The sequence below is a fragment of the Falco naumanni genome (assembly GCF_017639655.2).
Source record: "Falco naumanni isolate bFalNau1 chromosome 20 unlocalized genomic scaffold, bFalNau1.pat SUPER_20_unloc_1, whole genome shotgun sequence".
NCBI classification, from domain to species: domain Eukaryota; kingdom Metazoa; phylum Chordata; class Aves; order Falconiformes; family Falconidae; genus Falco; species Falco naumanni.
The window spans coordinates 1,235,370-1,248,315 of record NW_024427345.1 but is presented as its reverse complement, the minus strand read 5'-3'; positions in this window follow the sequence as shown (position 1 = coordinate 1,248,315).

The following is a 12,946-nucleotide window of genomic DNA, read 5'->3' as shown; positions in this document are numbered from 1 at the left end:
CAGGGTGGGGAGACAGGGACATGGAGGCATGGGGGGGATGTGGGGATCATGGGGGGTCAGGAGGCAGTGGGGCTGGGTGGGGGGACACAAGAGGCACAGGGGGACACTGGGAGCTGGGGCAGCAGGGGGGGCTGGGGACATTCACTGCCCGGCTTTCACTTCCTCTCTTGGGGCATTTTCCTTCTTCAACCAGCACCATCCTGCTCGGTTGTGGGATTGTGGTTTGAAGACACCTAATAAAGGTTCTTGAATAGTTTTAGGGGGGTTTCTGTTCTCTTTTTCTCCCCCCACCCAAACATTTTTCCACTTTCTGAGCTGTTGGCTGGGTTTGGCTGCACTTAAACCCAGGGGGCAGCGGGGCAGAAACATGCAGCAGGGATGGAGACAGGAATGGGCTTTTCCCACCTATTTCATTCAGATCAATTATTAATTGCACTTATGTCAGCGGTGCATTGCCTGCCACTCAAGGATGGCTAGGACACGCTCTGCCCAGAGCCTGGGAATCCATTACTTGTTCTATTACAGCTCATACTGTTTTTTCCTTAATTTTCCAGGCTTAGTCTTTACCAAGATGATCTTTCCAGGGCTGGGAAAGCGCAGCTTGGCTGCCGTGACCACAAGCACAGGATTCCCTGCTCTAGATGGCAGCAGCCTCCTTCCCTTTCAGCCTGAAACGTCCCTGAAACATCATCTCCCCTTCCCTCGAGGTCTTGAAAACCACCAAGGATGGAGTTTCTCCACATATCCCATGTGAACCTCTATGATTTCAGCCTCCTGCTGTGAACCACCATGGAGAACCTGGCTCCATCTTCTCCATAACCTCCTTGTAGGTGCTCAGGGAGGTTATGTGACCCCGAGACTTTTCTTTAGGTTGAACAAACTCCATTTCCTCAGCTTCTCCTCATGGAGAAACTCCAGCTTCCAACCATACTCCAGCTTCCAGCCATGCTCCAGCCTCCAGCCCTCCACTGAATTCACTCCAGTTCATTGATGTCTGTCTTGTATTGATGGCCCAAAACTGGACACAGCATCTAGATGTAGTGCAACGAGTGCTAAGTGGAGAGGAGCAAGTGACAAAGCATCAGAGAACATGAGGAGGATGTGGAGGATCCTCATTTTTTGGAGACCATGATGATGAGGACAGTCATGGCATGTCTGCAAGTGCTCCCGTTCACTGGGGCTCAGAAATGTGGCTGGGGATTCAGCTCTGCCAGTTCAAGAGCAGGTCATGGGATCTCAGAGCAGAAAATGTTTATGCAGTGTGACCGACCCATGAAGCCTTATCACATTCTTGGCTAAAGACCTGGAAAAATTCACGGGGGAGCTCACCGCAGGGCTCAGAGGAGAAACAGCATTTCTTGGACCATGTCGTGAGACATTATTCCACACACACCTCATGCCTGAGATGCTGAATGCACATCACGGTCACTGGTGAAAACATGGATAATCTTGCAGCTCGTTTGGGTTCAGCAACACTGATTCTCAGCCTGACACATCCCAGGGCTGAACATAGTCAGCACTCAAAGACTCAGTGACTATTAATAAAGTATTGGGTGCCCTTGGGATGGATGGCTGCAAAGACCTGTTTGTCCAGGGTGCCTTTGCCTGCAGAAGGGACATGCTGTTAGTGTTTTTTTAGCATAAAATCCTTGAAACCTGCAAAAAACCCTCTTTCCTGATGCCTTCTGCAGCCTTCACAGGAATCCAGATGCTGTGCACACATACCTGAAAGCGCAATAAGCAGCATCAGCAACCACCAGTCGCTATTCTGTGTCAAAACAGGTAAAGTCAGCTCCATCTCCCTTTTCTCTGCCCAGACTCTTCTCACACCTACTTTCTGCCAATTACCCAGCAGAAATTTGGAGATGACTTCTGTAACGTCATCCTAACTCTGCTGAGTCTGCCCAAACGGCTGGTGCCAAAGAAAAAAAAGATTTTGTGGAAAAAAGTTTTTCAGGTAGAATCCTCTGACCTGATCGGAAACAAGAAATTCTGGGTTTTTTGTAGATAATCAAGGTTCAAATGGATCATTGAGGGAAGATCAGGCCACAGCAGCAAGTCATGCAGAAGCATCTGGGGAGATATACTAAGGGGAGCAGGTCTATCACTTAGCCCGACCTCAGAGGTGGTCAACATGTCTTTTAAAAGACTGTGGAGGGATCTGGGGATCACAAGCAGGTAAATCTGTCTCCAGGCTGGGTGATGGTATCAAGAGACCTTGGGCTGTTCACATAGAAAACAACAGGACATCAATATGGGTAAATATCAGGAAAGAGTAAATGCTGCTTTGGAAAGTGTTGTAGTTGGAGTCCAACTCAGCCTCACACGGGGCACCAATTGTTGCAGCGCAAGCAAGCTATCAGGCTGCAACAAGGCTCTACCACTGGTCAGATTCTACTGTCTGTGCTGTATCACCTTCCTCCAGAGGCCAGGTCACACCCCTCCATCCAACCCCCTCTCCTACCCTCCTCAGGGCTATTTAACCACTTAGCAGGAACCAGCTACACCTGCACATCATCCATGTCAACCAACCCACTGCCTCTGAGGCAAGGCCACAGCTGCACATTATCAATGTCAATCAACCCAATGCCTTCATTCCTCCACAGGAAAGTAGAATAAAGTGGCCTCGTGCAGGTAACGTATGTTGATTTTTAAAGGTACTCATTGTGCTGTGCTACTTCACCTTCGCTGATGGGAAGAAAACAACTCTCCCACATTAATAATTATCCACCAGATGAGACTTTAGAGCCAGTGGGAGATGGGCTGCCAGGTGCCCCTGGGTACCCAAGGCTGTGTTGGTGTGTCCCAGCTCTGTGCTGGGCACAGGTGGGTGTGAGCAGATCATGCAGAGATGCTGAGATACAGGGCAGGTTTGGAGGATGGATCTGTCAAACAGCTCAGCTTGAGGGTGCAAGTGCCAGCTCAGATGCATGATAGGGCACAGGAGCAGAATCAACACACAAATAAGTTGAGCTGCAGCTGGGAAAAAAAAAAAAACAACAATGAAGAAGAGAGTAGCGTGTGCATGCCTTCATCAGAAACAGGGTGAGAGCGGCAATGCTGGTCGTGATAGGCACCCAGGAGATCTTGACATCACCCTTGGTAGGCTGGTGCCCTGCAGACATGCGTGTCTGGGCCAGCCAGCAGTAGAGAAATGGGCACTTTGGGGCGTGAGTCACCTCATCCCAAGGCAAAGATCTCAGCCAGCTCAGGAGAATCGCACCTAAGAAGCCATTGCACCTTAAATCCCTGCCAGTACCACGAAGGCAGGTCTGGCAGCTGGCATGAGCATGCACCTCAATGCCTAAAGAGTTTAGTATGGGCAGCAATCAGCTTTTTGATCAGTTTGGTGTTACAGTGCAAAAGCATGTTGATCCGCAGATACAAAGGCAGTGCCACCTGGATTAGCATCCTCCCAGCAAATGGGATTCTCTCCATCCATGGAACAACCCCAAATCTGCAGGAGGTAACAAGAAGATGAGTGTGCATGGAGATGCCTGGGCATGATCAGTCTATAGGTCCTCCTTCCCTGTCCAGATGTATGTAATCACTGGACAAGAGTCCCGCACTGTGTCTAGCTGACCACCAGCTTTTTGGGGATGCTAAGATAGAGGAGATGTGGTTTCCACAATTACCTAAGCCTCCGCATCACCCTTGCCCAGGACCATGTCTGTTCTTGGACAAAAGGAGTTTGGAGCATCCTCAGGCAAGCAGAGGGGCAGGCAGACACCAACACACTGGAAGCAATAGCAACCTCAAGCTGGCCTTGGGATTAAGATCATCAGAAGCTGCTGGAATTTGCATGGCCTAATAAAAGATTCACTGAGCAGACACAATGAGCCAGAGCTGGAGCAGCTAGCCCAGCACTCACTGGTCATGTTCCAGGGCAAGATTCACATCACATCATTAGGAAATCCCTGCTTTCACAGGACTGGGCACATGGGGACACGATAGACCTGGAGAAGGTGGCATCTGGGTGGTTTAATGCCCAGTTTACTGCAGAGCTGTTTATTTTGCCTTGCAAGCAGTCTGTCGTGGTTTAACCCCAGCCGGCACCCAAGCACCACACAGCCACTTGCTCACTCCCCCCGACCCAGAGGGGTGGGCAGGAGAATCAGAAAGGAATGTCAAACTTGTGGGTTGAGATAAGACCAATTTAATAATTTAAACAGGGTAAACAGGTAAGAACAACAACAATAATAATTATAACAGTTACAATGGCAAGGTGGAGAAAAGAATAAAATCCAAAGGGAAAGGGAGAAAGGAAAACCAGTGATGCAGAGTACAGCTGCTCACCACCTGTTGACCAATGCCCAGCCAATCCCCGAGCAATGATCCCCCCTAGGCAAACCCCCAAGTTTATATACCAAGCATGATGTCCCATGGTATGGAATATCCCTTTGGCTGGTTTGGGTCAGCTACCCTGGCTGTGTCCCCTTCCAGCCCCTTGTGCCCCCCCCCAGCCCTCTGGCTGGCAGGGCCAGGAAACTGAAAAGTCCTTGACTTGGTATAAGCATCACCCAGCGACAACTAAAACCATCAGTGTGTTATCAACAGTGCTTCCTCTTCAGAGCCCAAACGGCACTGCACCAGCTACTGAGAAGAAAGTGAACTCCATCCCAGTCAAAACCAGGATGCGGTCTGAGGCTAAACCCAGCTTCATGACCTGGCTGACTGCAAGGAGAGCTGGAGCCGTGAGCAGCAGGGGGGGGCGGGGGGGGGGGGGGGGGCATGGTGGTGGTGGTGGCTGCCAGCCCCTCCTGCAGCCGGAAAGACCTTTCCCAAGCAGTTTATGGCAGCTCCACATTAGCAGGAGTCCACAGCAGCGGCTGTTGCCCACCTCAGGACATGTCTACCTTGGGACATCCCCACCCCAGGACATCTCTACCCTGGAGCATCCCCACCAGGGGCAGTCTGTGGGTGGTGCTGCTCCAAGTGGTAGAAACCTCTGGCAGGTGAAGGCAGGTGAGATGGCAATGAGCAAGTGGGGAAAGGAGGAGTAACCACTTCGGATGTGAATACAGAGGTTCCTCTTCAACAGCTCAGATTTGGCCTGCTTGCATTTCTCAACCTAACGAGCATTTCTCAACGATGTTTTTCCACCTCTCAAGCCAATGCAGGCTTCCCAGCACCTCGGCACTGCCCACAACAGCAGGCAACCCCAGACGGCATCTTAATTTCACAGAGACCTGGACCTTGGCCCTTTTCTCCCCCACCAGCACCTGGTGGCCAGGTTGCCCAGAGCAGAGTTTTCCTTCTGGTTATTGCTTCTGCCTGCAAAGTCACAGCAACAGCTGGGAAACAGCCGTGTTTACCAGGTGAGGGATCACCTTCCTCCTCCTCCCTCCGGCCCACACGCCACAGGTGGGAAAGCTGGATGGTGGCTGGATCTGGGAACAAAAGGAGGAAAATCACTCGAGATGGGGGTAGCCCTGGTTTTTTTTCAGAAAGCTGGAAATGAGCTGGTATTTTATCCTGTTCATCTCTTGAGATTTTGTCCTTGAGGCTTTTTTTTTTTTTTTTCTCTCCTTCAAAGAAGCACTTCCTATATGGGAATAACTGGGAAAAATAATTATTTAGACCCTGTGATTATTAAAGACTCAAAGGCAAAAGGAAGAAGGAAAAGTTACGGAAATGGGGAGGTCCCAGCCCTTCCTGGTTTGGGGGAGGGTTGCAAATGCTGTCTTAAAATGACCCTTTGGGAAAAACTTTCATTTTTCCTCCTCTTCTCATGAATCCTTCCATACGCCCCCTGCCACAACTGCCTGCCAGTTCCTCATGGGCTCCTACCTGACTCTGTTCACTGTGAAAACCGCAGTGATCTGTAATTCAATTTGCTGGTGCTGGGGCTAGGGGAGGTCCTTCAGATGCCACCGAGCCGCTGTGTCTCAGTGTCTCTCTGTCTCAGCATTTTGGTGTTCTGGTTATTCAGTGTCTGTTCTGGCAATGTGGTGTCTCGGTGACCCAGTGTCTCTGTTTTGGTGTCTCCTCCATGGGTCTAAAGGACTTTGTAAGGCAAAGCCTCTTAATTTCAACATTTCCAAGGGGCTGTAGCCATCACATGAGCCTGGCTGGGCTGAGCTGTGGTAGAGCAGTGCATTTGCAGCAGTAAAAACTGGCCCTGAGCCTAGTTTTCATCCTTAGGTTGGTTCATGTCCATAAATTAGACCTGCCTGGGATCAGCCTCTGCACCAAGACCCGCTGGTGCAGGGGTGCTGACATCTACATGTGACAGACTGGGTTAGGGCATCTGCCCTCTGTGCCGGGCAGACACGCACCTCACAGCTCTGCAGAGCTGGTGGCCACTGCTGCCCTCCCCTGGCATCGCTTCGGCACTCGCCTGCCTGCAAAACACAATGCAGCTGAGGACTTCGTTTAATCTTGGTTTTCCCAACTGATATCTGCCACTTTTAGACCAATCGTAATGCTAATTGTTCATGATTCAAAGATATTTTGTCTGCAAATGAAGGTGAAAACCATAATTTTCTGGAAGGCTGATGATAAGCCCTTGCTGGATTCATATCTGAAGTGTTTACAGCTCTTTGGAGATGCAAATCTGGGAATCATGTTTCAGGAAGAATTGGAAGAAGCAAACTGGGTACGGAAATACCAGGAGAATGAGATGCATCATGCTCACCAAATGATAATTAAAGTAGTATGAAATGCAACTGCCTGGGAGACTGAAATCTTCCCTCCTAAAAGAGCAGCATCACTTCCATGGCAGCATATTCCTGCTCGAGCCACAATCCAGTCAATGATCCTAATATGGCTATAGTTATGGCTGGACGACTACAGCTAAAATAATACCTATTGTGTTTTCTTTGCAACAAAAAAGAAGCATACGATAGCTTGTGTTAATTCCAGAAGAGCTGCTAATTCTGTACCAATTAGGAGATAAAATGCAGGAGCGGAACTGCTTATTAAATTACAAATCATGCAGACTAAATCCGAAGATTATTTAACGCCAAGTGTTTCCACAAGACACTTGCAAAACTGCGCTGGAATAATAATGTCACTGTGGAAGTAGTATTAATCAAAGTAATGAAAATATAAATTAGGGAAGGCTTAGCCAATAAAAAGGAAATATATATAGTTTGAGGAAAAGAAATACATAAAGTAGCTACATTAAAGAATAAAACAACATGCTTAGAGTGCAGTAATTTAAAGCCATTTTCCCCAGAATCGTATTTTCAACACTGATTTGTTATCTTGTCCTGGTAAGCCAAAGAGATGATAAATATAAAAGATTTCTTCTACAACCATCTGCCAGGAAATACATTCATCAGTAATACAAAAAGTTCAGCCATTTCTTCTTGAGTTTCTTCTGTGCAAATGCACCAGACCCTACCACTCATTGTCATGAAACAATGCCAAAAATAGGTGCTGTAATGGAAATACCAGCATTTAACTCCTGCCTTTGGGTAGTGGTTGCAGGAGGGGAAGCAAGTTTCAGCATTTTGCTGCCCCGTGTATCTGCAGTTCCTCTTTAGCACAGCCCCCGTGCATCTTGCCACCACCAGTGCCGCGATTTAGCATTTCTGAGCTCCACCAGATGCTTTGTCAAACAACCTGACACTCAGAGCTCCTTATCTCACCTGCTGAAGCCCCTTTGGGTGTTGATGCCCAGCTCCAGTTTGCTGCAGTGACAGCCTGGCAGGCTGGGCATGGAGGCAACCAAGCTCCTTGCATTTGGAAGGAGGCTGAAAGAGCCGCTCCAGAAACCTGTGCCTGTCAATTTGGGGCAAGTGAAAGATGAGAGCATTGCTGATGTGATCCTGGTTTGCAAGCACATCACTAAAATGCTTGCAGTTGAGTGATCTTGGGAGTAGCATCACCACCTGTAATTTAACAAGTAAATCTGGGTCTGTACCTTAGCCCCTAGTTGCTGCAGAATTAACTTGTGTTTATCAGCCAGCACAAAGTTGTGTCCAAAAGGCGAGGGCACAGGGTCCTGCCATCCTGGATGTGCCTGGAGGCAGCAGGACGGAGCTTGATGGCTCCTAGTCCTACGGCTGGCCAGGGGACAGAGGAGGCATGCAGCATGGCCGGGAAGCGGAACCTATTGCAGGAAATAAACCCCATCCCTGCACAGCTCACAAGCAGCAGAGTCAAGAGCTCAGCCCAAAGCCACCTGCCCACCAAGGTCGCAGCACACTCCTGTGCATGGCTTTCTGCCTGTGCTGTCACCCATTGCCCCAGCCCTGCAAACACCTGAAGCCCTGATGGCCACCTGGCACAGCGCCGGGCTGGCATGGCTCTGCTGCACCCGGAGGCTGCTGGCCGGCACGGGTACCCGCTGCTCGGTGGGAAAGGGCAGCCCCGGAGCTATAAAGAGAATGAGCCTGACATCTCCTGAGCTTTATTTAAGTGCTGACACTGTGCGTTTGCTGCTTTTCCCACAGAAAACCGGGGCCGGCTCACTGTGTTCCTGGAATGCAATTTTATCCCCAATTTGATTTACGAAGGAACCTGAGAGGAGCCTGGAGGTGGAGGGGGCTTTAAATTGGCCTCACAGGTCTTGCAGGCATGGGGGAGAGGCTGGGCAAACACCCCAGAAAACACCTAGTGAGGCTTTTGGGGTAGTGCTGCCAGTGGTGCCCACCAAAGCAGCAGCCCCAAGTGTGGGCACTGCTGGGGGCTCAGCAGAGCTGCACCCCAGCCCCACGGCAGCACCCCACGATTTTACCCCTTGCCCATTGCTTTCACCCAGTCCTCAGCTTCGCCCCAGGATAGACTGTCTCTGCTGCCACCTTTATTTATGTTCAGCTATTTAAAGCTTCAAGCTGTAGGCAACGTCTGGGCACTCGCCCTGGGAATGCAGAGTCCCTCAACCAGAGAAATGACCAACCACAAAATACAGCTGCTGCCCCCAGCCCCCACTGCTGACCACCACCCAGGGAGGTGGCTTTGCTGTGTCCCTGGAGGTGGGTGGTTGGGGCTGCAGCAAGCCCCAGGGAGGAAACACCAGCCCTGCCTGTCACCCTGCAAGCCTTGCTCTGATTTACAGCCTCTGGGAAGGGGCCAGGAAAGGTTTCCCGATCCCACAGATGGGGTTTATTGTCGAGATGCTGACTGGGAATGCTGGCCGCAAGTCCCAGACCTCAGGGAGCTTCTCGTCTCTCAGGGAACAGACACCATTTTGCTGGAGGCTCGGCTCTGGGTAGCTGCCACCGTGGTCCCTTGGCAATGGCGGGAGGTAGGTGTGTGTCAGAGCAGCCCTGAAATTAGTGATTTGTGTTAATGAACAGTGGAGAAGCGACTGGCAGCCACGAGACCTTGGCTCCAGCATTGCAAGGGGAACTCAGCCTGCCTGTGAGGGCTGAGGTACCCACACCAGGGGCAGTAAATCCCAGGGAGGCAGGAGGTGGCAAAGAAACAATAAATCATTTGTGCCCTGAACTACCCATGAAAATGGAAATTATTATTTTTTCTTTCTTTTTGGCCAAAACATGGGTGGTAACAGCCATTCTTATGAATTATCCAAGTCCTGGAACACATAGATCAAAGCCTGGAGGATTTTGTTATGGGATGTGCATCTCCCAGCCCATGTCACTGAAGGTCTGAGCACTGATGAGATCTGAAAGGTCAAACAGCCATTTGCACCAGCACCAGCACCACCAGATTCACTGGGAAAGATCTGTGAGCAGCAGCCAAAACCCCTCCCTCTGAAAATCACCTGGCTCCAGCAGGTCCCATAAGCTGCACATACTCTGCACAAAAGCCTCATTTCCATGGGTCCATGCCTGCCTGCTCAGGGAGATTAATTATTATTCAAGTGCAGATAAAATGAGCAAGTTAAATACAGTGATAAAGAGCCAGATAAAGCAGAGTTGCTCTGTTTGCATTTTATGGCAAGGCAGGAGTTCTCTGCTCGGAGCTAATCAGACTCAGGCAGCTGGTGCAGCCCATTGGAAATGTGTCCCTGCGGCCGAAGCCAGTGACCTGGCATGCTGGCCAGGTGTGCAGCTGTGGCATAGCAACAATCCTTCAGCATTCCTGCATCTGGATTGCACCTGGAAAAACTGCAGGAGAATTGGAAGAGTGCAGCAGTAGCAGCTGGGGTTGTTGGATGCTGGGTTTCTCCATGCCTGGCAGCAGGATCCCACACTGGCCATCGCTGGCCCAGAGATCTCCGCCATCGGATAAGCAGTGTTCCACATAGCTCCATGGCACTCCTGTGCCATACACTGCTGGCTCTGGTAGGAGTACATCATACAGCACTGCTGCATGGTGCTCACACTCTGGCCCTAAAGCGTCTCACTGGTCCAGTAAAGACAGGACACTGGTCTGGATGAAAGTAATTCAGTTTCCAGAGCCACCATCTCTGGGAGATGCTCAAACATGTACCGGCCCATGGTGGGATTCTAATTCCCGATTTCCCAAGGGATTCAGACCTCTAGCAACATCCACAGCACACAGTGGCTGTGGGGTCTCTGTGGAGGATTGCCACCCCAGCTCCCCATGCACCATCCTGCTTCACAAGCAAGCGGGCCCACTCCATGCCAGTCGCTGCCAGCACAGCTGCACCAGCCACAGCCTTGGAAAGTTTTCTAAATTCCACCGGGACTGGGAGCTGTTCCCAGGAATGCAGAGTGGGAGGAAATGAGGAGATGGCAGCAAAGGGGCAGGGAGAGCACTTCGGCAAGAGTGGCAGGGCATCCTTCAGCACTGGGTCTAAACTGGGATGGGATGGGATGGGATGGGATGGGATGGGATGGGATGGGATGGGATGGGATGGGATGGGATGGGATGGGATCGGATGGGATGGGATGGGATCGGATGGGGTGGTGGAAGCATCAGCTAAGATGCAGGGAGAGGGAGAGGAACCACCCACGGTCCTTGGTGGGGCCAAGGCAGGTGTCACGTCCTTGGCCTGTTGTACTGCATCACACAGCTGCTTGAGTAGGGCTCCCTCAGGGAAATGCCGCTCCAAGAGCCTCCTGCCCTCCTCAGACCTCTTCCTCCTTCTCTTAATTAGCTGTAATTTGCATGGGGGGCATGTCTGTGCAAGGCAGGGATCCCTCACCCATGTCAGCAAAGACCCAGGGGCCCATCAAAGGTGAGCAGATCCTTGATGTGCAAAGCGCAAGGCAGCCCAGAGCTCTTTCCATCAGGCCAAGGAGCTTTCCAAAGGTTCCTCCCTGCAGCAGCCGAGCCAGCAGCTTCCCTCAGCACAACAGCAAGGCCGTATCTTGGCCCACTGCCCCACGAGCATTTCTGTCACGTCACCAGCTCCTTGTGAGCAGGAGCAGCTCTCAAGAATCGCTCCCAGATAGGCTTTACCAGCCAGCAACAGGCAGTCGAGCAGCAGGGAGGTTGCTTGAACCCCGAGCCACCTCTGCCAGTGCCAAACTCTCCTTCAATGACCCATTTTGAGCTGCGGCAGGAGTGGGCTGTGGCTGAGGAGACTTCCTTTGTAATGGGCCATAGGGGCTGGGAGGGGCCGCAAAATATCTCATAGAGTGTTGCACACCCAGTGCCACCTGAAGCGGGTGGATGCCTGGAAAAAGCTTCGGAGCCCTCCCTGGCACCCTTGGTGTGGCACAGGAGAGATGCACGCGCAGGCAGATGCACGCGCAGGCAGATGCACGCGCAGGCAGTGGAGGTGCTCAGACAACTCTAAAGAACAAGCTGGGACTCAAAGTAAGAAGCCCCAGCTCGCTGGGACAAGGCGCTGGCACAGCACTCGCAGCCATGTTTTGGGGCAGACCCTGCGCCACCATCCCTGTGTCACCTCCCCTGCACCGTCCGTGCCCACAGCATGGCACTTGGCCCAGGGCTGAGGGGGGAAAAGCTTTTGGCACTGGTAGTTTCCTGGGAAAGGGCATTATGTTTAAGGTTGTAAATACATAAAACACCCCATGAGAAGGGCCAGACGGAGCCTGCACTTCCCAGGTACAGTCTGTGTGTGCACTCCGCTGTGCCAGGCTTCAAGAAAGGGGTGCAGAAGATGCATCGTTTGCAGCATAATAATCAAATGGGAACTTTGGTGCCCATTCCTACAACATCCCAAGTCCCCAGGTCATCCAACCCACCCACGTCTGCCTTGTCCGTGGGGCCTCAGCATTGAAACGGGACCAGCAGTGCTACAGGGCGGGGAACTGCTTCACTGTGCATTTTAAATGCCACTTGAAGTGTTTTCCAGGTAGTGTCAGGCCTCATCCAGCCCCTGCATTGCTGCATCTCTCCCTCCCCAGCTGGGACCAGTGACCGTACTGGGTTACCAGTGAAACTAGCTGGGAGTCCTTTAGCGAGATCCTGAGGTGGGGGGGGGGGAGTGGGGCAGTGGGGGGTGCACAGAGGACAGTTGTGCAGCAGCTGCCCTGCTGTGGCTTGGAGATCCTGGACCAAACAGCTGCACGTGAGAGCAGGCTCCAGGCATGGTGTCGGTGGCGACAGATCTCAGTGCGAGACTCTTCAGCGCCACGATGGTGCGTGGGTGGTTGGCGGGATCCCACTGGCAGCAGAGCGCAGTGGCTGCGGCACCTGAAGCTTCAAGGTCTCCAGGAAAATGCCCTTGCTGCCTCTGAGCACTCGCAGGAGAAGCAGAGGGTGGGAGGAAGGATTGCTGTCCCTGTCCCGCATGACTGCTCCTGGATTTGCCCAAGGCCACACCGGGAGATTCTATCTCCCCAGGCCCACGTGGGGTGGCCCCAAGAAGTGACTGTCCGGGGGACTTTGACGTGACCCCCAAAGTCCCTGGGGTGTCTGATCAAGAGACAAAGCAGGAGCGCACCAAGGATGCCTATCCAAACTGTTTGTATCCAGTTGACATTTCTCATCACTTTGCTGGTTGGGGTGGGGGCTTATTTAAATATATACATTTTTAAGCCGTCTTTTTTAAATAAAAACATAGGATTTATTTCAAAAGTAAAAGCTCCTTTTGGCAGAAAACCCTTTCTTTTTAGCCAAAAGCCCCAGCACAAGCGCTCCCAGGACCTCTGGG